We start from the raw sequence: 13,916 nt of genomic DNA on the forward strand, positions 1-13,916 counted from the left end.
ATAAAAATATATATACATATATATATTTGACTCTTGCGTAATGCAGGGTTGGGCCACCATTCCTCCATATAGGTGACAATTCAATTATAATTTAGAGTCAGCCCTCCATATAGACTCAGTTCCTGTATACCTGGGGTTCCATATCCTTGGATTCAACCAACTCATGAATTGTGTAGTACTGTAGTATTTATTATTGAAAAAATTGGAATGGTGGATCCACACAGTTCAAACCCAAGTTGTATAAAGTCTAACTGTACAATGTCCACAGAGAATAATTTACTCAGTGCACACTAGGCCAAATTAACTAATGCTGCCAACGCCTCCTATGGTCAACGTTAAGACTACTCTGTAAGGCTTCCCTCGTAGTCCAGTGGATAAGAATCTGCCTGCCAATGTTAGAGACATGGGTTCAATCCCTGGTCTGGAAAGTTCCCGCATGCCTCAGAGTAACTAAGCCTGTGCATAACAACTCCTGAGCCTAGTTGTCCTAGAGTCTGGCAGATGCAACTACTGAGCCCGTATACAACAGCTACTGAAGCCCATGCACCCTTGAGTCTGTGCTTCAAACAAGAGAAGCCTCTTCAATGAGAGGCCCCTGCACTGCAACTAGAGAGTAGCTCCTATCCCCGCAACTAGAAGAAACCACATGCAGCAATGAAGAGCCAGCACAGCCAAAAATTAATTAATGAATTAATGACCATTCTTTAATATCTTGATGACAGTTGAGAAGGCAGGTCAGGGGGCCCTTAAAAATGCACACTTATACTGCCAAAGAATGTTTGAAACAATTTTTAAATGGTATGTGATGAAATGAGTACAGTATACTTGAGAGTCTCTCAGTCCTACACACTGAATTACCTACATACTGAAGCTACCCAGATTATCACCATTTTTTTCCCTTGAGTGTGCTTTGGAAAAAAATGGATATAGGAGAAAAGTTAACTCTGAAGGAAGCTTAAACAAAAGGAAAGTTTTTACTCATAAAAGATATCAAAGAAATTATAAAAGCAATGCCAAGGAACCAGTCACCTGAAAGAAATTTTCAGACGTTAATTATGTTGGCAAGTCTCTAAAAATATGTAAATATAACACTTGTGCAAAGTATCGGCAGAATTTTGTTTGCATTGCCTTTCATGCTTTTTATGGATTGCTTTAGCATTCTCCAGTTTTCTTTAGACTATGAAAGGATATATCTGTGTAGAAGTCACTGGTGTTAATTAGGAAAAAAATTTTACTTTGATAGAAAGATTTTATTTTTAATAAATGATGGAGAAAATGTCAAATTTACTAATTGAATTTGTCTGTATGAAGCCAGGTGTATGAGTAATACTTCCAGAAGAATTTGGCCACAGATAGGAATTGTCCCAAGACTTTGAAATAATTTACAATTTAAATGGAGTCAATATAAGTGAGATGTTAATTTCCAGACCTGAGAAGTCAGCCTTCGATCCATGTATACCTATGTCAGTACTCCTACAGACTAACGTTCTGGTAGAATGTCCCCACTGAAATGCATCACTAAGTTGTCCTCTAAATGATAGAGTGAATAGAGACTCTTCATTTGATACTGAAACACTCTCCACTTTATTCCATCACATCCTCAATTCAGTCCTTCGACTCACTTCCTTTACTCTCTCCCGGAAGTTGATATTCCTATCCAGGCTGCCATCTGAAATTGATGTTGATATTCGAATCCATGGTGACCACTCTAGTGTCCTATAGTCCTTGAGGTTTGTCATTCAGAACCTGGGCATTTTTCGTGCATGTGCGCATACTCAGGAGCTTCCCAGGTGGCTCAGTGGTAAAGAATCCACCTGCCAATGCAGGAAATATAGGAGACTCAGGTTGGATCCCTGGGTTGGGAAGACCCCCTGGAGGAGTAAATGGCAACTCACTCCAGTATTCTTGGCTGGAAAATCCCATGGATAGCGGAGCCTGGTGGGTTACAGTCCATGGGATTACAAAAGAGTTGGACTGTGTTGATATTCTACAATAATACATGGTGATCACTCTGTCCTGAAGCCCTTAAGGTCTGTCATTCAGAGCCTGGCCATTTTGATCTTACCCTTTATCTTTGTCTCTCTAGCAAAACAAAAGCTCCTTGAAAGCAGAAACTCTATCTCCACTTTCTTATGAATCCCCCACAATGCCTAGCCCACAGCTTTGCACATGGTAGACATTCAAAAAAGATTGATTGATGAGAATTGAACACACTGAATATCATGAAAATCTTCACTGGTGCCACAACTATTCCTTAAAGCTACCTACTCAATTGTTAGGATTGAGAGCCACCGTGACGCCCTCCATTGCTGCCTAGCTCTGTACATTGGCTTAACATTACAAGATTCTTGTCTTTTATATGGTCGAAATCCAAACCTGGGTCTGGAACCCAATTTTCTCCATACTTTTCTCTAGGTATTGTTTGAAAGAGAGAAAAATATTCCTGCATCCATTATTGCTTTCAAGCTGTGGTACTGAAGAAGACTCTTGAGAGTCCCTTGGACTATAAGGAGATCAACCAGTCAATACTAAAGGAAATCAACCATGAATATTCATGAGGACTGATGCTGAAGCTCCAATACTTTGGCCACCTGATGCAAAAAGCTGACTCACTGGAAAAATCCTGATGCTGGGAAAGATTGAGGGCAGGGGAAGAAGGGGATGACAGAGGATGAGATGGTTGGATGGCATCACCAACTCAATGGATGTGAGTTTGAGTGAACTCTGGGAGATAGTAAAGGACAAGGAAGCCTGGTGTGCTGCAGTCCATGGGGTCTTAGAGCTGGATACGACTGAGTGACTGAACAGCAATTGTTGGGTTTTTAATATTTTCTTCAGCTTGGTTCCCAACAGGTAAAGGCTAGTCATGCTGGCAAGCAGACAGACATCTGTATTTTCAATACTCAAAAAATATCATCCCCAAAATCATGCTTGCATATAACCAAAACTTCAAAGTAAAAATGAGAATATATCTGATGTGAAATAGCATTTCACCCACTCACTGTGAATGAAGCACACAGTATAAAAATTGTCATGACCAAAGAAGTGGAGAAACACACCTCTGCTCCTTTTTCAGGGTTTTATGGTGCCCCCATTCTCTCTCGGAAAGAACACAAGAGAGCCTTGTTACCACCATTCATGACAGCAGGATATTATGTGTAGAAAATAACATGTGTGTGTATACATGTGTCGGACTGCCATTCAAAAGAATTGGTTGCTTAACCCTTAAACAGACTTAATATAAAATTGTTTTGCCTACAAAGGCTCTTGTCTACCAAGAAGAAAATCACTGAAAAAAGAGCCTATTTTATAAAATCAAGAGTTACTTCTGGTTCGGTGTCTGGGACTTTCAAAGTAATCAACTTGCTTAAGTCCATATGACAAAAAGAATTAAAAGGATGGTAAAACTGCAGTCTCCTACATGAAGCAGTGAAGGCTTGCCACAGACAAATAAGTTCCCTGGTAGCATCAATCAAGTTTACTATTTGTGTTCTTTTTTGACTAAACCCTGAGACTGTGATTAGAAAAACGAGAAACAGCAGTAAAAAAAAAACAATAGAGAATTGCTGGCTTTTCCCTCCCTCAACTACCACTTCCAAATGATAGCTGTAATTCTGTAAAGATCATAGAGGCTGGCATTTATGTTGATCATCACTTCCTACCAGCCTTTGATTTACTCAGTTCCTCCTAAATGAATTTCTAGCTGAGAGTAGTAAATTATATCCGAACACCCCTATCAATAGCAAACTAGAATATATTGGTGTGATATCAAATAAACAGGTTAGATAAATATATTAGTGTGGCACAAGATTGCACATAGTGAGCTGTTTTACAGGTCTATGGCAAAGAAATAGAAGACATATTACAAATAAAAATACTGTGCTTAATATTATTGTCTTCTGTGAGAAGGCTCAGTCTTGCTCAACCAAATAAGAGTTTCAGGGAAAGATTTGAGCCATACTCCTAAGTTTTTAAATCAGGGGATTTTTCTCATTTCAAAGGGTGCAGAATTTGATGTCTGGATGAAGGAGTTGGGTTAAGACTTGCTGGAATAATGAAAGCTGGACCCAAAAGAATAAGTTGAGCATTCTCTATCGAGAGAGATGTGAAAATGTTTGCTGATGAATAAATTTAAATTCATTATTGAAAACTGGATCAGCCGAGCATTTGTTAAAATTAGCCTACAACTTTAAATTGAGGGATAACTTTGTGCTCCAGAAGGGAAAAAGTGCTCATTTGTGAATTATTGACATTTTAACTCTCTCTTACATGGTATGTTTTCAAAATCCGCCATAGAGAGATGACTCTTGTTTTGTTATTAATGTTTCCAGAAAGGAAGGCCAGACGGAAGGAAAACATTTCTTCCTCAATTAAGAAGGCTTTTAAGCCCTTTTGCCTGAATTTCACTAATGCCTCATTTTGCCAAATCAATCATGTTGCTCTACTATTGTATTAAAATGTACTTTAATAACAAATGCTTAAAATCAGAAGTGACATTTTTTTCTAAGATGCATTACTAATAAAGTAACACGCATTTTCCTCCTGCGTGAAACAGCTGGACCATGACGAGATCACATTAGCACTAATTAAAATGATATTTTCTGTGCAGTTTTTGCTAGCCCAGCTTCATTGGACTCAAAAGGATTTCTGAAATCCATAATAAAGGCTATTATGTCATCTTACCATGTTTCTCTTGAATCAGGCTACTGTCTAATTTCTCCGCAACGATTATTTTCTTAAAACTCTCACTCAATAAAATCAATATTAAGTTTCTCCTCTCAGAGCTCTGTTTTTTCCATATACGATCCTCATTTAATTAAAAAAAATTAAAGCTTTCATTTATTTTGCTTGATGAACAAGAAAAAATATAATATTAAAGGCAACATTTTGCAATGTTTCTCTTTTTCCTCACTTTACTGGGTCCCTGTTGTTCCCAACGTATAATTTGCAAAACATATTGCTTCAATACTTACAATGAGAGAGGCGGCCCAGCTGTGGGAAGAGAGGACAACAGCCTCCAATATTACCATAATAATCTGCCTAGAGTCCCAGGAGCCCCCTGGTATATACAATTCTCTGTACTGCAGGCCCCAGCTGGAGAACATTCTCTTGACATGTATGCCAACCTTTGCCTGCAGGCAAAATATAAAAAAAAAAGCAGAGAAGTAATCATGAAAATAAAAAATCTTGTCAACTGCGTTGGGCTGCAGTTCCCATGTTTTTGCTCACGTAGGCAGGCATTGTGCTAACAAAATGATACCAGACTTTAAAAGACTGCAGCTGGTAGGTTTTTGGATTTTTTTTTTTAATGTGTTATGTTAATTCTGTGATCCTAAAATTTGTGGGGAGGAGGGGCAGCAGACAGTGATACTTTAGTTATGACTGTCAATAAATAGGACAACTTTATTTATCAACTATTTTGCAGAAGATTGCTTCTTACAGGAATTGAACTACAAGAAGTATCATTACAGTCTTGAGGTTAATCATGGGTGAAATTTCAAACAAATATAATGTAAATGCCTTAGTGAGTTAACTTAAGAGGAACTTGAGCAGTTTCTGATTAACATCCTTCTTAAATAATCCACAAAAACCAATGTTATTATATCTGCTCTTAAGACTTTCAAGTCAAAGAAATGATATTAACCTTTAAAATAACAAGCTAAAACTTCAAAATGACTTCATGAACAAAACATGCGTATTTTGAAACTGAAAGTTCAGATTGGGTTGTATTTTAACGGTCAATAACACTCAATGGGTTAAGAATATTCCACAACTAGATCTGAAAAATATGCTATCTTGGCTATAGCACTAAAAGTCTGCAAACTTCATTTGTCAAAACAAGAGGCTCTTCTGAGAAAGAATTAATCCAGAATATAACTGCTGTCACAAGCATTTAAAGCACTTTCATCCGAGAGGTATCCCACTGGATAAATATTCTAAACAGGTAAGAAAATGTCATTATATGCATAAGATATTAATTTCCTTTGTCAAATTAATTTTCCAAATACTAGATGGACTGGAAGAGGGCAGTATAGTGTTATATTAACTCTTAAACATATCTATTTGCCAGGAAATGTTCCATTTTACTCTCTTTACCAATGTTTATGATAAATCTACTTTGCAGATAAAAATATTTAGAAAATGGAGGATAGTGTAAAATTTGATGTTAGTATTTCTTGATCACATGAGGGTAGGCTATACGGATTCATTTTATAATTGCATATTTATGTGACTATTTAATTAATGTCAATCCTCTCACCAAATGTAAACTACATGAGGGCAGGATCATGGAAGTTTCATTTATCATTTCCTTCCAAGTGCATGGCACACACTAGGTATTTGTTGAGAGAATAAGTGCATGCACACAATTATTCAGTCATTCAACAAATACTTGCCAAGGCACTAGGGATTCAGCAATAAATAAAGCTAGTGAAAATCCCTGTCTTCATGGCATAGGAGACAGATAACACGTAAGAAAAAAAAGTAAAATATAGACAGTGTTAATGGACTTCCCAGGTGGCTCAGTGGTAACGAATCCAATCCACCTGCCAGTGCAGGAGACAAGGGAGACACATTCAATCCCAGGGTTGGGAAGAGCCCCTGGAGGAGGAAATGGCAACCCACTCTAGTATTCTTGCCTGGGAAATTCCATGGACAGAGGAGCCTGGTGGGCTATAGTCCATGTGGTCACACAGAGTTGGATAGGACTGAGCAGCTATACACACATACCATGTTAAATAATGATAAACACTAAAAAAAGACCTTTAGCAGGGAAAGGAGACAGTGTCTGAGTGGGAGGCTGCTATTTTAGAAAGGGTTACCAGGAATGGTTCCCCTCCCACCTCACCGCGCCCAACATAACTGTGAAATGAACTAGTTCTCTCCCATAGGTGAAACTGAATAGGTCCTCAGTAAGGACTTCCCTCTCATAACACCTACTATCTTACTTGGATGTGAGAGTTGGACTGTGAAGAAAGCTGAGCGCCAAAGAATTGATGCTTTTGAACTGTGGTGCTGAAGAAGACTCTTGAGAGTCCCCTGGACTGCAAGGAGATCCAACCAGTCCATTCTAAGGGAGATCAATCCTGGGTGTTCATTGGAAGGACTGATGCTAAAGCTGAAACTCCAATACTTTGGCCACCTCATGTGAAGAGTTGACTCACTGGAAAAGACCTTGATGCTGGGAGGGATTGGGGGCAGGAGAAGAAGGGGATGACAGAGGATGAGATGGCTGGATGGCATCACCGACTCAATGGACATGAGTTTGGGTGAACTCTGGGAGTTGGTGATGGACAGGGAGGCCTGGCGTGCTGCAATTCATGGGGTCGCAAAGAGTCGGACACGACTGAGCGACTGAACTGAATTGAAGGACTTCCCTGGTGACTCAGATGGTAAAAGCTCTGCCTACAATGTGGAAGACCCAGGTTCAATCCCTTACTCGGGAAGATCCCCCTGGAGAAGGAAATGGCAACCCACTCCAGTACTCTTGCCTGGAAAATACCGTGGACGGACGGAGGTTTCAGTCCATGGGGTAGCAAAGAGTCGGACATGACTGAGTGACTTCACTTCACTTCAAGAATCCAACAAAAAGGTAAAGAAAAAAAAAAGACTTAAAATGCTGACTCTTTCATCATTTATGCAAATATCTAGCTTTCATGAAATTACAAGCCCCTCTAAAACAGAGACAGCAACTCTTTTCTGGATAGTATCTCTGGCACTTAGCACTGTGTCTTATACACAGTAGATGCTCTTCCAATTATGCTGAGTTGACGTGGAGTCCTTTTAGAATAAAAGGACAACATTAAGAAGTGGTAATGTAGCCAAGGATGGAATAGAGCCACCCAGCATAATCTGGAGGGCCAAAAACCGGAGGGGTGAGGCTGAGCTTGATGCTGCCTGAAGCTCCATGCACTCAGCTGCTCAACCCTGAGATGACCACCTTTGGTCCAAAGAGAAAACAAGCAAATTTACAGAAGACTGTGTATACACACCATTACAACTAGGAAAATCCATCAAAGCCCTTGTCTTCCTAATGGGGGCTCACATGGGGATCATTTTCACCTAAGAAAGAAAGCAGACATATGTTGCTCTTGTGAAGGTGGTCTTGAAGGGGAAGTTCATGCCCCTTTGGATCCATATATTCAATTTGTGGGGCTGAGTACAAGTGAAGGGCTTCCCAGGTGACGCTAGTTAAAACACCTGCCTGCTAACACAAATAGACATAAGGGATGCTAGTTGGATCCCCGGGTTGGGAAGATCCCCTGGAGGAGGGCATGACAGCCCACTCCAGTATTCTTGCCCAGAGAATCCCACAGACAGAGGAGTCTGGCAGGCTGCAGTCCATGGGGTCGCACAGAGTTGGACATGACTGAAGTGACCTAAGTCATGCAAGCCTACATTTTAAAAGTGGAACGCTCACATTTTAATTAGGGGTAGAAAAAAATACACATCAGATGATGGAAATAAAATGAGAAAAATAATAATAATAAAAAAGTAAATTTTCAAAGTAAGCATTGGTTAAGAGTGAAGGGAAACTACCTAGTTAGTCCAGTAATATGTGTACTGGATAATATAACCATATATATTAAATACATATATAAGCATATATTATATATAAATGTATATAATTACACATTATATATTAAATTTATATATTATATATGTTATATATAATATAACCACATATATATTAATATAATAATATAACCAGGAAAGTACAGCTCATCTGGTCACAACATTGCAAAGAATAACACAAAGCAGAGTGAAAGAACCTAGGCATGGTAAACAAGAAAAGAGTTAATTTAAAAATCAGTTTGTAATTTCTTCATTATTCTCAGGGACTAAAATATTCACACTAGCTACCGGGGCTCCATTCCTAGTCAGTTATCACATATGTTATGCTATGCTTAGTCGCTCAGTTGTATCCGACTCTGCTACCCCATCGCCAGGCTCCTCTGTCCATGGGATTCTCCAGGCAAGAATACTGGAGTGGGTTGCCATGCCCTGCTCCAGGGGAACTTCACAACCCAGGGTTCGAATCCAGGTCTCCCACATTGCAGGCTGATTCTTTACTATCTGAGCCACCAGGGAGCCACTAGGGCATTATCACGTAACAGGTAACATAATGTCCATATCCATGTTGTTACTAACCATGAGTTTCCTCTACTCTTCCTGAGTGTCTCAACCACACTCAGGGCTGTGCATAAGCTCCTCTCCGAGGAGGTTCCTATCGCTATTCGTCTCACATGACTCTTCTGAGCTCCATATACATTGCTTCCTGAATATCTCCAGTTACTCCACAGACATTCAAATTCAACATATTCATCACTGTACCCCCAAATCCTCTTCTTCCATATGCTAATATTAGTAAAGATCACCACCGGTTACCCAAATCAGAAACCTAGAAATGATGCTTGACTTTAGCATCTCTCAGATTCTCTCCTCACAGTATCATCAGCCTCCAAGCATGAAACAATCTTTCTCCTGAGTAACTCTTACATCTAATAAAATTGACAATGCACGGTTAATGTCTGGGCTCAAAAGTGGTTCCTATCTCAGCTGGGTTACTACATATCTCCTGTCCAGTCTTCTCAAAGGAAGAGCTTCCTCTCACCCCAACCCAAACACACTCCTCCACCTTACCAGAGTGACTTTGCAAAATACAAATACCTCTCTCCACTCACTCACTTTTAAATGCTTCAGTGTCCAATAGTTTGGGTTAAAGTCCCTCCAGCTTTTGGATTAAAGTATTTACTCTTTTTTTTTTTCATTCAAAAAATCAACCAATTTTTATTGCATCTTTTTATTTATTTAAATTATAGGATAAACACAGCACTGTGATGGTTTCTGCCATATATCCATATGAATTGGCCATAGGTATATATGTGTTCCTTCCATCATGAACCCCTTTCCACCTCCCTCCCCACCCTGTCCCTGCAAGTTGTCACAGAGCACTGGCTTTGCGTGCACTGCTTCATGCATCAAACTCCCACTGGCTATCTGTTTTACATATAGTCATGCATATGTTTCAATGCTAGTCTCTCAAGTCATCCCACTCTCTCCTTCCCCCACTGAGTCCAAAAGTCTATTCTTTATGTCTGTATCTCCTTTGCTGCCCTACACATAGGATCATCAGTACCATGTTTCTAGATTCCATATATATGCGTTCAGTTCAGTTCAGTTCATTTCAGTCACTCAGTCGTGACCAACTCTTTGAGACCCCATGAATCACAGCACGCCAGGCCTCCCTGTCCATCACCAACTCCCAGAGTTCACTCAAACTCATGTCCATCGAGTCGGTGATGCCATCCAGCCATCTCTGTCGTCCCCTTCTCCTCCCGCCCCCAATCCTTCCCAGCATCAGTCTTTTCCAGTGAGTCAACTTGTCGCATGAGGTGGCCAAAGTATTAGAGTTTCAGCTTCAGCATCAGTCCTTCCAATGAACACCCAGGATCAATCTCCTTTAGAATGGACTGGTTGGATCTCCTAGCAGTCCAAGGGACTCTCAAGAGTCTTCTCCAGCACCACAGTTCAAAAGCATCAATTCTTCGGCGATCAGCTTTCTTCACAGTCCAACTCTCACATCCATACATGACCATGGGAAAAACCATAGCCTTGACTAGATGGACCTTGGTTGGCAAAGTAATGTCTCTGCTTTTTAATATACTATCTAGGTTGGGTCATACCTTTCCTTCCAAGGAGTAAGCGTCTTTTAATTTCATGGCTGCAACCAGCATCTGCAGTGATTTTGGAGCCCAAAAAACAAAGTCTGACACTGTTTCCACTGTTTCCCCATCTATTTCCCATGAAGTGATGAGACCAGATGCCATGATCTTTGTTTTCTGAATGTTGAGCTTCAAGCCAACCTATGGTATTTGTCTCTCTCTTTTTGACTTACTTCACTGTAATAGTCTCCAGGTTCATCCACCTCCTTAGAACTGACTCAGATGTGTTTCTTTCTATAGCTGAGTAATATTCCACTGTGTATGTGTACCACAACTTCCTTATCCATTCATCTGTCGATGGCCATCTGAGTTGCTTCCATGTCCTCTCTATCGTAAGTAGTGCTACAATTAACATTTGACATGAAAAGCCAAGCTGATGGCTTCTTTCTGATCTTCCCCAATCCCCATGCTCTGCCAATGCTTCAGCCTTAAAAGTGACCCTCCCCCATTGCCACCGTTCGTTTGCTGACATTCTACTATTGATCTAAAACACCTTGTCCAGTTTTCTCCACCATAACTAAATCTCCCTCATCCTTTAAAAATTCAGCTGAATCATGACCTCCTTCTTTTCTAATCCCCTCCCTCCTTCCGCTAAGTTACAGGGCTCTTTTCTGTGTTCATAAAGCGCTGTGTGCAGGCATAGGCATATATTTGCTATACTGAATTAGGATTTCTGATTTCCTGTCCAAATCCTCATTGACTATGAGTTCCATGAGCACAGAGGATTGTTCATGTCTGTACCGCCTAGCTCTAGAACAATGCTTACTTCATCAATGATTGTTTAGCATGTACATGACAGAATGAGTTTCCAGAGATAGGACTAGTTTAGTGGGAAGGAAATACTTCCACATTAGAAATGATTTACTAGAAAAGATTAAAAAATGAATATTTCTTGTGTAACTACTTACACTCAGCATTGGATCTATTATTTAGGAGCTAAGGTGAGAGAGAAAGAGAGATTGAAAAAGGAAAGAGAGACAGAGAAATCTGTTTGTAATTCATCATTTGTTTACATGTTCCAAAAGTCTCCTGTTCAAGGTGGTTAGGAAGCCTTGGAGGCAGGAGGAGCCAAGGAGGCAGACAGCAGCCTCACAGGATTAGTGCTGCTCAGAACTCTAAAGCCAGCAGGAATTTTTTTTTTTTTTAATATGGAATGGCTCATGGATTTGCATGTCATCTTTGCGCAGGGGCCCCCACGCTAATCTTCTCTGTATCATTCCAATTTTAGTACATTTGCTGCCAAAGTGAGCACAATCAGCAGGTCTTAAAGTGGAGAAGAAATATGTGATTAAAAAAGAAATCAATCTCAGTACCAAAACAGTTTTATAAAGGTCAATATACATTTGCTAAAACCATCTGGATATATTTTCAAGGTGCTATTTAAAAAGAATAAATTGGTTTTCAGTTCAGTTCAGTCGCTCAGTTGTGTCCGACTCTTTGTGACCCCATGAATCACAGCACACCAGGCCTCCCTGTCCATCACCAAATCCCGGAGTTCACTCAAACTTGTGTCCATCAAGTCGGTGATGCCATCCAGCCATCTCATTCCCTGTCGTCCCCTTCTCCTCCTGCCCCCAATCCTTCCCAGCATCAGACTCTTTTCCAGTGAGTCAGCTCGTCGCATGAGGTGGCCAAAGTATTGGAGTTTCAGCTTTAGCATCAGTCCTTCCAATGAACACCCAGGATTGATCTCCTTTAGAATGGACTGGTTGGATCTCCTTGCAGTCCAAGGGATTCTCAAGAGTCTTCTCCAACACCACAGTTCAAAAGCATCAATTCTTTGGTGCTCAACTTTCTTCACAGTCCAACTTTCACATCCACACATGACCACTGGAAAAACCATAGCCTTGACTAGACAGAGTTTTGTTGGCATTACAAGATTTTTAATATGGTTCCCTGTGCTAAACAGTAGGTTCTTGTTATTTATCTATTTTATACATGGTAGTGTGTATCTACAATCCCAAATTCCTAGTTTATCCTCTATGCCCTTTCCTGTCTGGTAATCTCCAATTTGTTTTTCGTGTCGATGAGTCTATTTCTGTTTTGTAAATAAGTTCATTTGTATTATGTTTTTAGAGTCCACATATAACTGCCATCACATGATATTTGTCTGGCAACCAATTTTTTAAAGGAAAATAGAAGACGAACTAAAATGTTGATGTTTTGTCAAAAGAGCGTTATCACATATGTGTTGAAACCAGTATGAGTTCTAAAGCATTTGCAGAGTCTACAATGAAGAATTAAAATTTCTTGTTCCAGTTAGAACTATTAAAATAAGACAGTCCCCTCTATTGTCCCCAGAATCTCTTGCAGCGCCCCCTTTTTATTTAGAAGTCTATCTGATAGGCCCCTATGCTTATATGCTGCCAATTGTCTTTGGCACAGGAATACCTCATCAGGCCTGCCTTGTCCAATGGTACCCTCCAATTCAGATCTCAGACACAACATTAAAACTTACCAGTTCTGTATTCCAATGCCTTAGGCTTTTCAGTAGTGTAATCTGATAGAAGTTCCAACTAACAGCCCTAAGCAAAAATTTAGCAGACTTCAAATCACAATATATAAGTAGCAGCTCCCTCCACCCTTTAACTTAGATTAAGCAAGCATTGTTCTTTCATTTTTTTTTATAGCCATTCTCGTTTAACCAAACTTGTTCTCAATTCAGCCACACAGGCATTACTGTATGAACACATTCATTCTTTGTCCACTATATTCCTAGACATTCTACCTAGCTTGGGCTAACCATGTATCACAAGACTATTTCTGTTCAGATTTTGGTGAACCCAGCAATGATAGACAAAGAATGAGACGGTCTTAAAGCTCAGCCACCTGAGTCTGACTAACCGTGTGTCCCCCAAACTCCATGATGGTTATATGCATCTGTACAAAGTTACTACTTTCCAACTTTTCAGTCTATGGCTCTTTTATCTCTCAAATATATCAAATAACTGGAGAAGGCAATGGCAAGCCACTCCAGTACTATTGCCTAGAAAATCCCATGGATGGAGGAGCCTGGTAGGCTGCAGTCAGTGGGGTCGCTAAGGGTCGGACACGACTGAGCGACTTCACTTTCACTTTTCACTTTCACACATTGGAGAAGGAAATGGCAACCCATCCAGTGTTCTTGCCTGGAGAATCCCAGGGATGGGGGAGCCTGGTGGGCTTCCGTCTATGGGGTCACACAGAGTCGGA

General features: G+C 40.1%; 1 non-coding gene across 1 annotated transcript; it reads right to left on the reverse strand.

The window, feature by feature from the left end:
* Positions 1 to 11,866: 11,866 nt before the first annotated feature.
* LOC129556661 (U6 spliceosomal RNA) lies at positions 11,867 to 11,976 on the reverse strand. The gene has a single exon (XR_008686065.1). It is a non-coding gene; the product is annotated as a U6 spliceosomal RNA (small nuclear RNA).
* Positions 11,977 to 13,916: the final 1,940 nt, after the last annotated feature.

Source organism: Moschus berezovskii, chromosome 13 (assembly GCF_049115385.1).
Source record: "Moschus berezovskii isolate FMDL1 chromosome 13, NW_MosBer_1.0, whole genome shotgun sequence".
Classification (NCBI taxonomy): Eukaryota; Metazoa; Chordata; class Mammalia; order Artiodactyla; family Moschidae; genus Moschus; species Moschus berezovskii.